The sequence below is a fragment of the Manis javanica genome, chromosome X (assembly GCF_040802235.1).
Source record: "Manis javanica isolate MJ-LG chromosome X, MJ_LKY, whole genome shotgun sequence".
In the NCBI taxonomy this organism is placed as follows: domain Eukaryota; kingdom Metazoa; phylum Chordata; class Mammalia; order Pholidota; family Manidae; genus Manis; species Manis javanica.
The window spans coordinates 61,436,068-61,448,829 of record NC_133174.1 but is presented as its reverse complement, the minus strand read 5'-3'; the positions used below and the strand labels follow the sequence as shown (position 1 = coordinate 61,448,829).

General features: G+C 36.4%; 1 protein-coding gene across 4 annotated transcripts in view; it reads right to left on the bottom strand.

Annotated features, from left to right (window-relative positions):
- The window catches only part of CHIC1 (cysteine rich hydrophobic domain 1), a 295,686-nt gene that overhangs the window by 214,455 nt on the left and 68,469 nt on the right, over positions 1-12,762 (bottom strand). For 3 of the 4 annotated variants that reach the window (XR_012127482.1, XR_012127483.1, XR_012127481.1), the window contains exon 6: positions 7,169-7,280. The exons of the other annotated variant lie outside the window; for it this stretch is intronic. The gene's annotated coding sequence lies outside the window, so the exon portion shown is untranslated. The remainder of the gene's footprint in view (positions 1-7,168; positions 7,281-12,762) is intronic. 4 annotated transcript variants of the gene reach the window in all.

Here is a 12,762-nt window from a genome sequence, read left to right as displayed (position 1 = left end):
TCTCTTCTGGCCTTTAAGGTTTCTGTTGAGAAGTCTGATGATAGCCTGATGGGTTTTCCTTGGTAGGTGACCTTTTTCCTCTCTCTAGCTGCCTTTAAAACTCTGTCCTTGTCCTTGATCTTTGCCATTTTAATTATTATGTGTCTTGGTGTTGTCCTCCTTGTGTCCCTTCTGTTGGGAGTTCTGTGTACCTCTGTGTTCTGATTGATTATTTTCTGCCCCAGTTTGGGGAGTTTTTCCACAATTATTTCTTCAAAGACACTTTCTATCCCTTTTTCTCTCTCTTCTTCTTTTTGTGCCCCTATAATGTGGATATTGTTCCTTTTGGATTGGTCACACAGTTCTCTTAATATTGTTTCAATCCTGGAGATCATTTTATCTCTCTCTGCATCAGCTTCTATGCGTTCCTCTTCTCTGGTTTCTATTTTATCAACGGCCTCTTGCATCTTATCCATTCTGCTTATAAATCCTTCTAGAGATTGTTTCATTTCTGTAATCTCCCTCTGGACGTCATCCCTTAGCTTTTGTATATTTCTCTGCAGCTCCATCAGCACGGTTATGACCTTTATTTTGAATTCTTTTTCAGGAAGACTGGTTATGTCTATCTCCTTCTCAGGGATTGACTCTGATTTTGTTCTGTATCAGATTCTTCTGCCTTTTCATGGTGATAGAGGTAGTTTGCTGAGCTGGTGCATGTGATGGCTGGGAGAACATCCCTTCTTGCTGGTATGTGGTTTTCCTCTCCTGGGAGAACAGCGACCTCTAGCGGCTTGTGCTGGGCAACTGTGCGCAGACGGGGCTTCTGATTGTTGCCCAGCCACTATGGAGTTTAGTTCCTCAGTTGCTGTGGGCGTGCTCTGCCTCGGCTCCTGCTCCGATACAGCAGAGCTGCATCGAAGGGGAAACAACCGGGAGGCTGTTTATCTCCATGAGGGTCCTCCGAGCTGTAATTCTGCCCAGGGTTTTAGGGTGCCTGGTGTTCCCCGGAATTCTCAGCTGCTGGCTATGTGTCCCGGGACACTTCCATCCAGCTGTGGGGTCACTGTCTCTTTAAGACTTTCAGAAAGCACTTGCTTTTCTGTGTCCCCGGGGCTCTGGCTGTTGGGACCCACTCACAGGTCTTACTGTCCTGTTTCCCTAGTTTCCAGCACCCCACACATGCACTGTGTGTCTCCACTCCAGTGCAGATGGCTAGGGGTGGTTATTTAGCAGTATTGGGCTCCCTCTCTCTCCCCACTCTAACTCCTCTCCTTCCACCGGGAGCTGGGGTGATGGGTGCTCGGGTCCTGCCGAGCTGCAGCTTGTACCTTACCCCCTTTGTGAGGTGCTGGGTTCGTGGATGTAGTCTGGCTGTTGTCCTGTGTCTTGTGGTCTCTCTTTTAGGAAAAGATGTATTTGTTGTATTTTCAAAAATATATATGGTTTTGGGAGGAGATTTCCACTGCTCTACTCGTGCCACCATCTTGGCTCTGCCTCTGGGTCTTGCTTTATTATTCATTCTATTACTCTGTGTCTTTTGATTGGTACATTGAGTCCATTTACATTTAGGGTGATTATTGAAAGATATGCACTTTTTGCCATTGTAGGCTTTAGATTCATGGTTACCAAAGGTTGAAAGTTAGCTTCTTTACTATCTTACTGTCTAACTAAACTTGCTTATTGAGATATTATAAACATAGTCTGATAATTCTTTATTTCTCTTCCTTCCCCTTCTTATTCCTCCTCCTTCATTCTTCATATGCTAGGTGTTTTATTTTGTGCTCTTTTGTGTTTCCTTTGACTGCTTTTGTGGTAGTTGATTTTATTTTTTGCCTTTAGTTCGTATTTGGTTGGTCTGCTTTCTTTGCTGTGATTTTATTTTCTCTGGTGACATCTATTTATCCTTAGGAGTGCTTCTATCTAGAGCAGTCCCTCTAGAATACCCTGTAGAGGTGGTTTGAGGGAGGCAAATTCCCTCAAGTTTTGCTCATCTGGGAATTGTGTAATCTCCCCTTCATATTTAAATGATAAACATGCTGGATAAAGTATTCTTGGTTCAAGGCCTTTCTGTTTGATTGCCTTAAAGATATCATGCCATTCTCTTCTGGCCTGTAAAGTTTCTGTTGAGATGTCTGATGGTAGCCTGATAGGTTTTCTTTGTAGGTGACCTTTTCTCACTCTCTGTCTGTCTTTAATACTCTGTCCTTGTCCTTGTTCTTTGCCATTTTAATTTTTGTGTGTCTTGGCGTTGTCGTCCTTGGGTTCCTTCTGTTGGGAGTTCTATGTGCTTCCATGGTCTGAGTGACTACTTCCTCCCCTAGTTTGGGGAAATTTTTAGCAATTATTTTTTCAAATACACTTTCTATCCCTTTTTATCTCTCTTCTTCTTCTGTTACCCCTATAATGTGGATATTGTTCCATTTGGATTGATCACACCGTTCTCTTAATATACCACAACAATACAAGGAATTATTAGAGAATACTATGAAAAATTATATGCTAACAAATTTGATAAACTAGAAGAAGTGGACAACTTTCTAGAAAAACACAACCTTCCAAGACTGACCCAGGAAGAAACAGAAAATCTGAATAGACCAATTACTAGCAATTGAATTGAATTGGTAATGAAAACACTACCAAAGAACAAAATTCCTGGTCCAGATGGCTTCACTGCTGATTTTTATCAAAAACTTAGTGAAGACCTAATGCCCATCCTCCTTAAAGTTTTCCAAAGAGTAGAAGAGGAGGGAATACTTCCAAACTCATTCTATGAGGCCACCATTACTCTAATACCAAAACAAGGCAAGGCACCAAAAAAAAAAAAAAAGAAAGAAAATTACAGACCAGGACAGTATCCCTGATGAACACAAATGTAACAATAGTCAAAAAAATATTAGCAAATCGAATTAAAAAATACATCAATAAGATCATCCATCATTATCAAGTAGGATTTACTCCAGGGATGCAGGGATGGTACAGTATTCGACAATCTACCAACGTCATACACCACATCAACAAAAAGGACAAAAATCACATGATCATCTCAACAGATACTGAAAAAGCACTTGACAAAATTCAACATCTATTCTTAATAAAAATTCTCAATAAAATGGGTATAGAGGGCAAGCACCTCAACATAATAAAGGCCATATATGACAAACCCACAGCCAACATCATTCTTAACAACAAAAAGCTGAAAGCTTTCCCTCTAAGATTGGGAACAAGACAAGGATGCCCACTCTCACCACTTTTATTCAACCTAATACTGGAGGTCAAATTCACAGCAGTCAGATACCACAAAGAAATAAAAGGTATCCAGATTGGTAAGAAAGAAGTTAAATTGTCACTACTTGCAGATGACATAATGCTGTACATTAAAAACCTTAAAGAGTCCACCCCATAACTACTAGAATATCTGAATTCATAAGAATAACAGGATATAAAATTAATACACAGAAATCTGTGGTATTCGTACATACTCATGATGAACTAGAAGAAAGAAATCAGGAAAAGAATTCTATTTACAATTACAACAAAAAGAATAAAATACCTAGGAATATATCTAACACCAAGGACGTGAAAGACCTATAGAACACACTCTTGAAATAAATTGAAGGCACTAATAAATGGAAATACATCCCATGCTCATGGATAGGAAGAATTAATATTGTCAAACTGGCTATCCTGCCTAAAGCAATCTACAGATTCAATGCAATCCCTGTCAAAATTCCAACAGCATTCTTCAACAAACTAGAAGAAATAGTTCTAATATTCATATGGAACCCTGAGCACCCTAAATAGCTAAAGCAATTCTGAGAAAGAAGAATAAAGCTTGGGGGATTATGCACCCCAACTTCAAGCTGTAATACAGAACCACAGTAATCAAAACAATTTGATAATGGCACAAAAATAGACCCATGGATCAATGGAACAGAACTGAGAGCCCATATATAAAACCAAACATATACAGCCAATTAATATACAATAAAGGAGTCACGTATATACAATGGGGAAATGACAGCCTCTTCAACAACTGGTGTTGGCAAAACTGGACAACTACATGTAAGAGAATGAAACTGGATTATTGTCTAACTCCATACACAGAAGTAAACTTGAAATAGATGAAATACCTCAGTGTAATTCATGAAACCATAAAACTCTTAGAAGAAAACACAGGCAGAATTATGGATAGAAAGATGAGCAACCCTTTTCTGAACACATCTCAGGCAACAGAAACAAAAGCAAAAATGAGCAAATGGGACTACATCAAACTGAAAAGTTTCTGTACAGCAAAGGACACCATCAGTAGAACAAAGAGGAATCCTACAGTATGGGAGAATATATTTGTAAATGACATATCCAATAAGGAACTAACATCTAAAATTATATAAAGAATGCACATGCCTCAGCACCCAAAAAACAAATAACCCAATTAATAAATGGGCAGAGGATTTGAACAGACACTTCTCCAAAGAAGAATTTCAGATGGCCAACAGACACATGAAAAGATGCTGCACATGGCTAATTATCAGGGAAATGCAAATTAAAGCCACAGTGAGATATTACCTCACATCAGTTAGGATGGCCAACATCCAAAAGAGAAGTAACAAGAAATGCTGGCAAGGATGTTGAGAAAGGAGAACCCTCCTATACTGTAGGTGGGAATGTAAATTGTTTCAACCATTGTGGAAAGCAACATGGAGGTTCCTCAAAAAACTAAAAATAGAAATACCATTTGACCCAGGAATTCCACTACAAGGAATTTACCCAAAGAAAACAAGAATCACAGATTCAAAAAGACATACGCACCCCTATGTTTATCACAGCTGTATTTACAATAGCCAAGATATGGAAGCAACTTAAATGTTCATCAGTAGATGAATGGATAAAGAGGTGGTACATATACACAATGGAATATTATTCAGCCATAAGAAGAAAACAAATCCTACCATTTCCAACAACATGGATGGACCTAGAGGGAATTATGCTCATTGAAATAAGCCAGGCAGAGAAAGACAAGTACCAATTGATTTCACTCATTTGTGGAGTATAACAACAAAGCAAAACTGAAGAAACAAAACAACAGCAGACTCACAGACTCCAAGTAGGGACTAGGGATTACCAAAGGGAAAGGGGTGGGAGGCTGCATAGGGAGAGAGGGAGAAGGGGATCAAGGGGCATTATGATTAGCCCACATAATGTAGAGGGGTCACAGGGAAGGCAGTATAGCACAGAAAAGAAAAGTGGTGACTATAGCATCTTAGTATGCTGATGGACAGTGACTACAATGGGGTACGTGTGTGGGGGAATTGTAATATGGGTGTATATAATAACCACAATGTTGCACATGTGAAACCTTTGTAAGATTGTATATCAGTAGTATCTTAATAGAAAAAAACCCCATAGAACTATACAACAGACACTCACACACACACAAATTTAATAAAACACCTAGGAATAAACCTAACCAGGGAGATGAAAGACCTGTAGTCCAAAGAGTATCAGACATTCATGAATGAAACTGAAGACACAAATCAATAGTAATATATCCCATGTTCATGAATAGGAAAAATTAACATTGTGAATATGGCCATCTTGCCCAAAGCAATTTTCATATTCAATGCAATCGCTCTGAAGAGTCCAACAACATTTCTCCATTAACTAGAACAAATAGTTCTAAAATTCATATGGAATCACAAAAGACCCTGAATAGCCAAAGCAATCCTGAGAAGGAAGAACAAAGCTGGGGTGATTATACTCTTTGACATCAAGCTGCACTACAAAGCTATAGTAATCAAAACAATGTGGCAGTGGCACAAGAGCAGACCCATAGATCAACGGAACAGAATAGGAACCCAGATATAACCCATGCATATATGGTCAATTAATATATGACAAAGGAGCTATGAATATACAATGGGGAAAAGCACATCTTCCAGAACTGGTGTTTGGAAACTGGACAGCTACATGCAAGAGAATGAAACTGGATTACTGCCTAACTCCATATACAAAAGTAAACTCAGAATGGGTCAAAGACCTGAATATAATATATAAAACCATAAAACTCTTAGAAGAAAACATGGGCAAAAATCTCTTGAACATAAGTATGAGCAATTTTTTCCTGGACACATGTCCTTGGACAAGGGAAACAATATCAAAAATGAAAAAATGGGATTACATCAATCGAAAAAGTTTCTGTACAGCAAAGGACACCATCAGCAGGACAAAAGGGCAACCTACAGTATGGGAGAATATATTCATAAATGATTTATCCAGTAAGGGGTTAACATCTAAAATATATAAAGAGCTCATATGCCTCAACACCCAATAAACAAATAATCTGATTAAAAAATGGGTACTGGACCTAAACAGATCCTTTTCCAAAGTACAGATGGCCAACAGGCACATGAAAAGATGCTCCACATCACTAACCTTCAGGGAAATGCAAATCAAAACCACAATGAGATACCACCTCACACCAGCCAGAATGGCCAAAAGACAAGAAATAACAATTGTTGCCAAGGATGTGGAAAAAAGGGAACCCTCCTGCACTGTACTGTTGGTGGGAATGTCAATTTGTACAGCTACTGTGGAAAGCAGAATGGAGGGTCCCAAAAAAACTAAAAATAGAAATACCACTTGACCCTGAAATTCCACTTCTAGGAATTTACCCAAAGAAAAGGAAATTCCTTATTCAAAAAGATATATGCACCCCTCTGTGTATTGCTGCATTTTTTACAACAGCCAAGATATGGAAGCACCATGAGTGTCCATCAATAGATGAATGGATAAGGAAGGTGTTGGTGAGAGGGATAGTAGTACAGCATAGAGAATACAATCAGTGATTTTGTAACACCTTCCTATATTGACAGACAATAGCCATACTAGTTGCAGGGGAGGATTTTATTTATGGGTAACTGTTGAACCAATGTGTGTACACTTGAAACTCATATAAGACTACATCAACTATATACTTAAATTAAGAAAAAAACTACCTAGATAAAGAGGAATGTATACTTTACCAATTTAATGAAAACTTTTGTCTGGGTAAGTTTAGCTTTTTGGCTAGAAGCTAGAACCTTAATCAGGTGATATGTAGAACAGTCTTTCTATCCGTAACAGTCTACCATTTATGCTACATCTTATGTGTCTTTTAAAATTCCCCACAACAACTGCTGACTCTACTTACATGTTGGGTAGTGGTTCCACCTTTAATTGCTCATCCACAAAGGGAATGAATACTGTATTAAGCTCTTTGCCCAAGATGTTATCAGGCTCCTTTTCGCATTGCTTATCTGAGTCTGAAAAAAGAAAAAAAAAGCAGTACAGCAAAGGCAGAACTGAACAATATTTCTTTTTCACACACATGGATTGCTGGCTTAGGAAATACTCTTAAGATTAGAATCAGGGGATGTGATTTACATTAGCTACTGTGCTGTCATAGACTTTGTCTTCTGGGTAAAAAAATGAGGTTGTAATTATCTTTTATCTAGGTGTTATGGCCTGCATTGTATCTTCCTCAAATTCTCATGTTGAAGCCCTAACCACCAATGTGACTGTATTTGGAGATAGGTTAAATGAGGTTATAAGTAAGTGTTAGGCACTAGTGAATAAAATCCAAACAGATATTATTTCTGACCAAATGGAACTTAAAAATCTATTGACAGAGAAAAAATAAGGAAATATAAATACACATAATTATAAATTGTAATAAAATTGAAGCAAAATAGAAATGTAGTGACAAAGGGAGATGGGCATATTTATTTTAGAAAGGGTAGGGAGAGAAGGAATCTGTAAAAAGATTGCATTTAAAGCCAAATCTCAGGATGAAGAAGTCAGACACAAAGGGAACGGGTTGTACTTGCCATGTAATGTAAATAAGTATTGTGGCTAGGTAGAGGTCAGCAAGCTATAGCTCACGGAATAAATCTGACCTCCTGCATCATTTTGATATGGCCTGCATCCTGAGAGTGGTTTGTACACAGATAGAAGGATAATAAACTAAAGAATAATAATATTTTAAGACATATCAAAATTATATGAAATTCAAGTGTCCATGTCCATATATAGTTTTTTTAAAAAAATAAAGCCAAGATAATTTAATTGTGTATTGTCTATTACAGCTGCTTATTGTTAGAACAGCATAGTTGAACAGTTATCACAGAAACCATATGGCCCAAAAGTGTAAGATAATTATTCTCTGGCCTTTTACAAAAATGTTTGCCAACCCCTGTGCTAGACTGTAGAAAGGATAATGGCATGAGATAAGGTTGGAAAAGTAGGAAAGAACTAGATCATGTGGGACCTGATAGGCAAAAAGGAAGAGAGAATTAGTTCTAAATTGTATTATTTTAAAAGCTTTGCTGTACAATAGGAAACCACTGAAAAATAGGAAGGAAAGGAATGGCATGACCCAATTTTTGTTTAAGGAAAATTCTGACATTTGACTTTAAATCATAATGTAGAAGATAGTGAAAGACCATTATTCCCACCATAACAGCTAGGAAAAACTAAAATAAAACACAGACATCAGGAATTTCTAGATTCCTGGCTAGGATACAGAAAGATGGACAAGGCATCACTCCTACCACAGCAATAAGAAAAAAGCCAGATAAACTATAAAATCAGAGCTTAAATGCATTACACAGCTGAGGTTTCACAGCAACCAGTTAGACTGGAATGCGGGGAAAGATGTGTGCATCCATGAAAGACAGAATATGGGCAGTGTCTGAACTGTGGCAATGGAAAGAACACGAAGCCTCTATATAAGCAGGTAAGAATTTGACTAAAAGTTTCAACAAGTTTCTGAAGGTCAACTGTGGGCTGTATGAGAGCATAAAGTCCAAGGGAACCACAGACCCAAGGGGAATTCACACCCTTGCAGGTTCTCCTCTGTAAACCTCATTGAGACTTTATGAGAATTAGGGAAAGGGCAACAGAATGAAAATAATTACCTTTGGGTAAAGACTCACAGAGTAGCAGACATGTATATGAGAAAGAAAAACCTTTAAGACACTGGGGAAGATGAGTAAGCTCTATTGCCTCTAGGGTACAAGTAAGGACGCACTGCAGCTACAGGAAGAAAAAAACCTTCACTACTGAGGACCAAAAGACACTTCTAGGACCAAAGCATCAGAGGTTTTTCCTACCATTGGAAAAATGTCAGGATTACCAAGAAGGCACCATTTTCAAGAAAAGGGGATACAGGATCTGTCAACACTGGCTAGACCATGACAATGGAAAAATCCCTCACCTTCTATCCTCAACAAAGTAGGAAACACTAAGCAACAAAAAGCAACAATCTACCTCTGGCAGAGGGGCAAGAATATGCAAGAGACTTAACCAAGGGAAAGGCACATCAGGAAGACTTAAAGCTGGAGGAGTAGGAGCACAGAAAAATCTGGTAAACCAGTTCCCACCTTGGGCACAATGTAATGCTAGAGAAATTTGCAACTGGTGGTAAACTGCAAGTAACTAAAATAGTAACAAAACCCAAAACCAAGTCAACTCCCTATTAAATTGACTCAACATGTAACATTAATGGCCTAATAGAATAAGAGGCAGGCAATTTCTTGATAAATAATCCTCACCTCCATATCTATAGTTCTATACAGTATGCACAGCAATAAATTTAAATTAAAAAGATGCAAAAAAGCAGGAGAAACCACTAAAGGACAAAACTCTCAACAGAACCTGATTCAGAGAACACCCACAATTTTAAAAGTGCTATAATCAATGTTAACGGGTCTGGTGGAAGAAGAAGGCATCATGGACAAAAGGAGAATAATAGGTGACAGGTGGAAACTATTAGAAAGTTTCTAATGATGCCAGAAACACATGTAGGAACAGAGATGCAGAACACCTTTTATGGGCTTATCAGTAGACTAGATATAGACAAAAAAATCAGTGAACCTGAATATAGGTTAACAGAAAATTACAGAAACTGATACAAAGAGAAACAGTAACAACAACAAAGAACCACAGAAATGTGCACCTAAGTGTTGTGGGACAAAGTAAAACAGTTTAACATATGATTAAAAATTTCCCCGAAAGATAATGAAATGCCTCAATCCACAGGACCAAAAAACTAAACAAAAAAATTATGAACCAAGCACAGGATTAAAAAAAAAAGCCCAAACCATAGGTCCATTGTATTCAAATTGCTGAAAACCAAAGACAGAGAATACCTGAATGCATTCAGGTAGAAAATGATATTACAGAAGAACAAAGATAAGAATTATAGCAGACTCTAATCAGACATCATGCAAGCCAGAAAACAATGCAGCAGAATTTTTAAAGCACCAAAAGAAAAAATTTTCTATACGGTAAAACTTTCAAAGTGATAGAGATATCTAAAAAATAGCTTGAGAGACTTTACTAGAAAAACTGCACTATAAGAAATATTAAAGGAATTTCTTCAGGAAGAAGGGCCATGATACCAGACAGAACCTTGAATCTATGCAAAGAAATTAATCTTCAGAAATTGATCAAGTGGAGACAAATTTAAAAGATATTTTTACTCATTTTATTACTCTTGAAGAAAATTGATGGCAATGATGTCCTTTCAAATTACTTCTAATCAACATTTTATTGGCCATTTCAGTCAGTGAAATAAGACAAGAAATATAAAAAGCATATATAGTACAAGAGAAAAATAAAATGGTCTTTATGCACAGATGACATGATTGTTATGTGGAAATTTCCATACAAATTACATAGAGCTATTAGCTCTAATAAGGAGGTTTAGCAAGAGAACAGAATGCAAAATTAACACACAAAATCAAGATTATGTCTAAAAAATAGCAATGAACAAACTGACTATTACTCCAAAATGTGAGCAAGTTTGGTATAAATCTAAGAAAATATGTGCAAGATTTGTATGTTGAAACAAAAAAAGCCTCTAAAAAATATTAAAGAAAGCAAAATAAATGTAGAGAATGTAGTCACTAGGATTTGGAAGGGTCAATATTAATGAATGTCACATTTCCCCAAATTCAATGAAATCTTGTCATTCACTGTTGTGTAAAACATCTTTGATTCAGCATAGATTTTGTGAATTTCAATGATGTATAGTTATATAAATTCAACTGCATCTATTTAAAAGTGTACAATTTGGGGAATATAGGCATATGTATACACCCATATAATCTATAGTGGGAAAAAATCAGACCAGTGGTTACTCTATCAGAGTAGTGGTGGGGATTTGCAGGGTCATGAGGGAACTTGCAGGGATGACAGTTATGTTCTCTATCTTGGTAGAGTTCATGTTGCATCAGTATATTCATTTATCAAAACTGATTGAAGAATACAATTAAAATCTGTGCATTTACTTGTTTACAAAACAGTGCAAAAAAGAACTGAAAATATTGACTTGTATTTAGTATGAAATTAAACTATAATACCTCTTCTAATATCTGCAAACATAAAATATTGAGGGATAAGTTAAAACAAAATTTATGAAACATCCTAAAAATTACACCATACTGTTGAAAGAAATTAAAGAAAGCTTAAATCAATTAAAAAGTATACTAGTTCTTGAATTGGAAGACTCACTATTGTTAATTTTCCCTAAAGAGAACTGTAGATTAAATTGAATTACAAAAAAAAAAAAAAAATCCAAGCAGGGTCTTTATTGCAAATGACCAAAGTGATTTGAAAATTTGTTTGGACATGCAAAAGACCTGTGCTTTCCATAATAACCTTCAATTAGGAGAACAAATATGGAGCACTTTACCTGACATTAAAACTATTAACCTAGTGACCAAAACAATCACTTGGATATTCATTAGCCCACAAACAAACGTGAACTGAACTCAATGGAACAGAATGGTGAGTTCAGGAATAGACCCACAAATATACAATCAAAAAATTTTGTCAATGGTACCAAATAAATTCAATGGAAAACAGAAAAAGAAGTACTTTGATCCCCACATTATATCACACACAAAAATTAATTTGAGGTGGGTTATTACATAAAAATAAAAGCTAAAAATATAAGGCTCCTGGTAGAAAATGCAGGAAAATTTTTTCCTGATAGAAAATTTGATTTCAAAACTTACTACAAAACTACAATAATCAAAAGAGTGTGGTAATGGCATAAAGACAGAAATAAGAACTCAATGGACCAGAATAGAAAGACCAGAAATAAAGTCTTATATATATGACCAAATGATTTTCCAAAAGGGTGCCCAGACTACCATATGGGGAAGGACATTTTTCCAACAAAGCGTTTTGGGAAAACTGGATATCCACATGCACATGAGAAAGAATGATATTGGACCCTTAGATCATATACGAAAATGAACAAAATGGATCAAAAACCTACATGTAAGAGATAAAAATGTAAAACTTTCAGGCGAAAATATTGAAGAATATTAAGAATATATAAAGAACTTCTACAATAAAAAAATAGTAAAATCTTCATGATACTAGATTTGGAAATGATTTCTTGGATGTGCCACTGAACGCATAGGCAAAAAAAATACAGGATAAATTGAACTACATTGAAATAAAGAACTTTTGTGTATCAAAGACTAACAAGAGTAATGAAGCAACCCATAGAGTGGGAGAAATATATGCACATATAGCTTAGAAAGGGCTAATATTGAGAATATATAAAGAAATTCTACAACTAAACAAACAAAACCAACCAAGTTTAAAAAAGAATGTGGAAAAAGATCGAATAGACAATTCTCCTAGGAATATATACAAATATCAAATAAGCCAATGAAAAGATAGTCAACATCACTAATGATTAGGAAAGGCAAACCAAAATCACTGTGA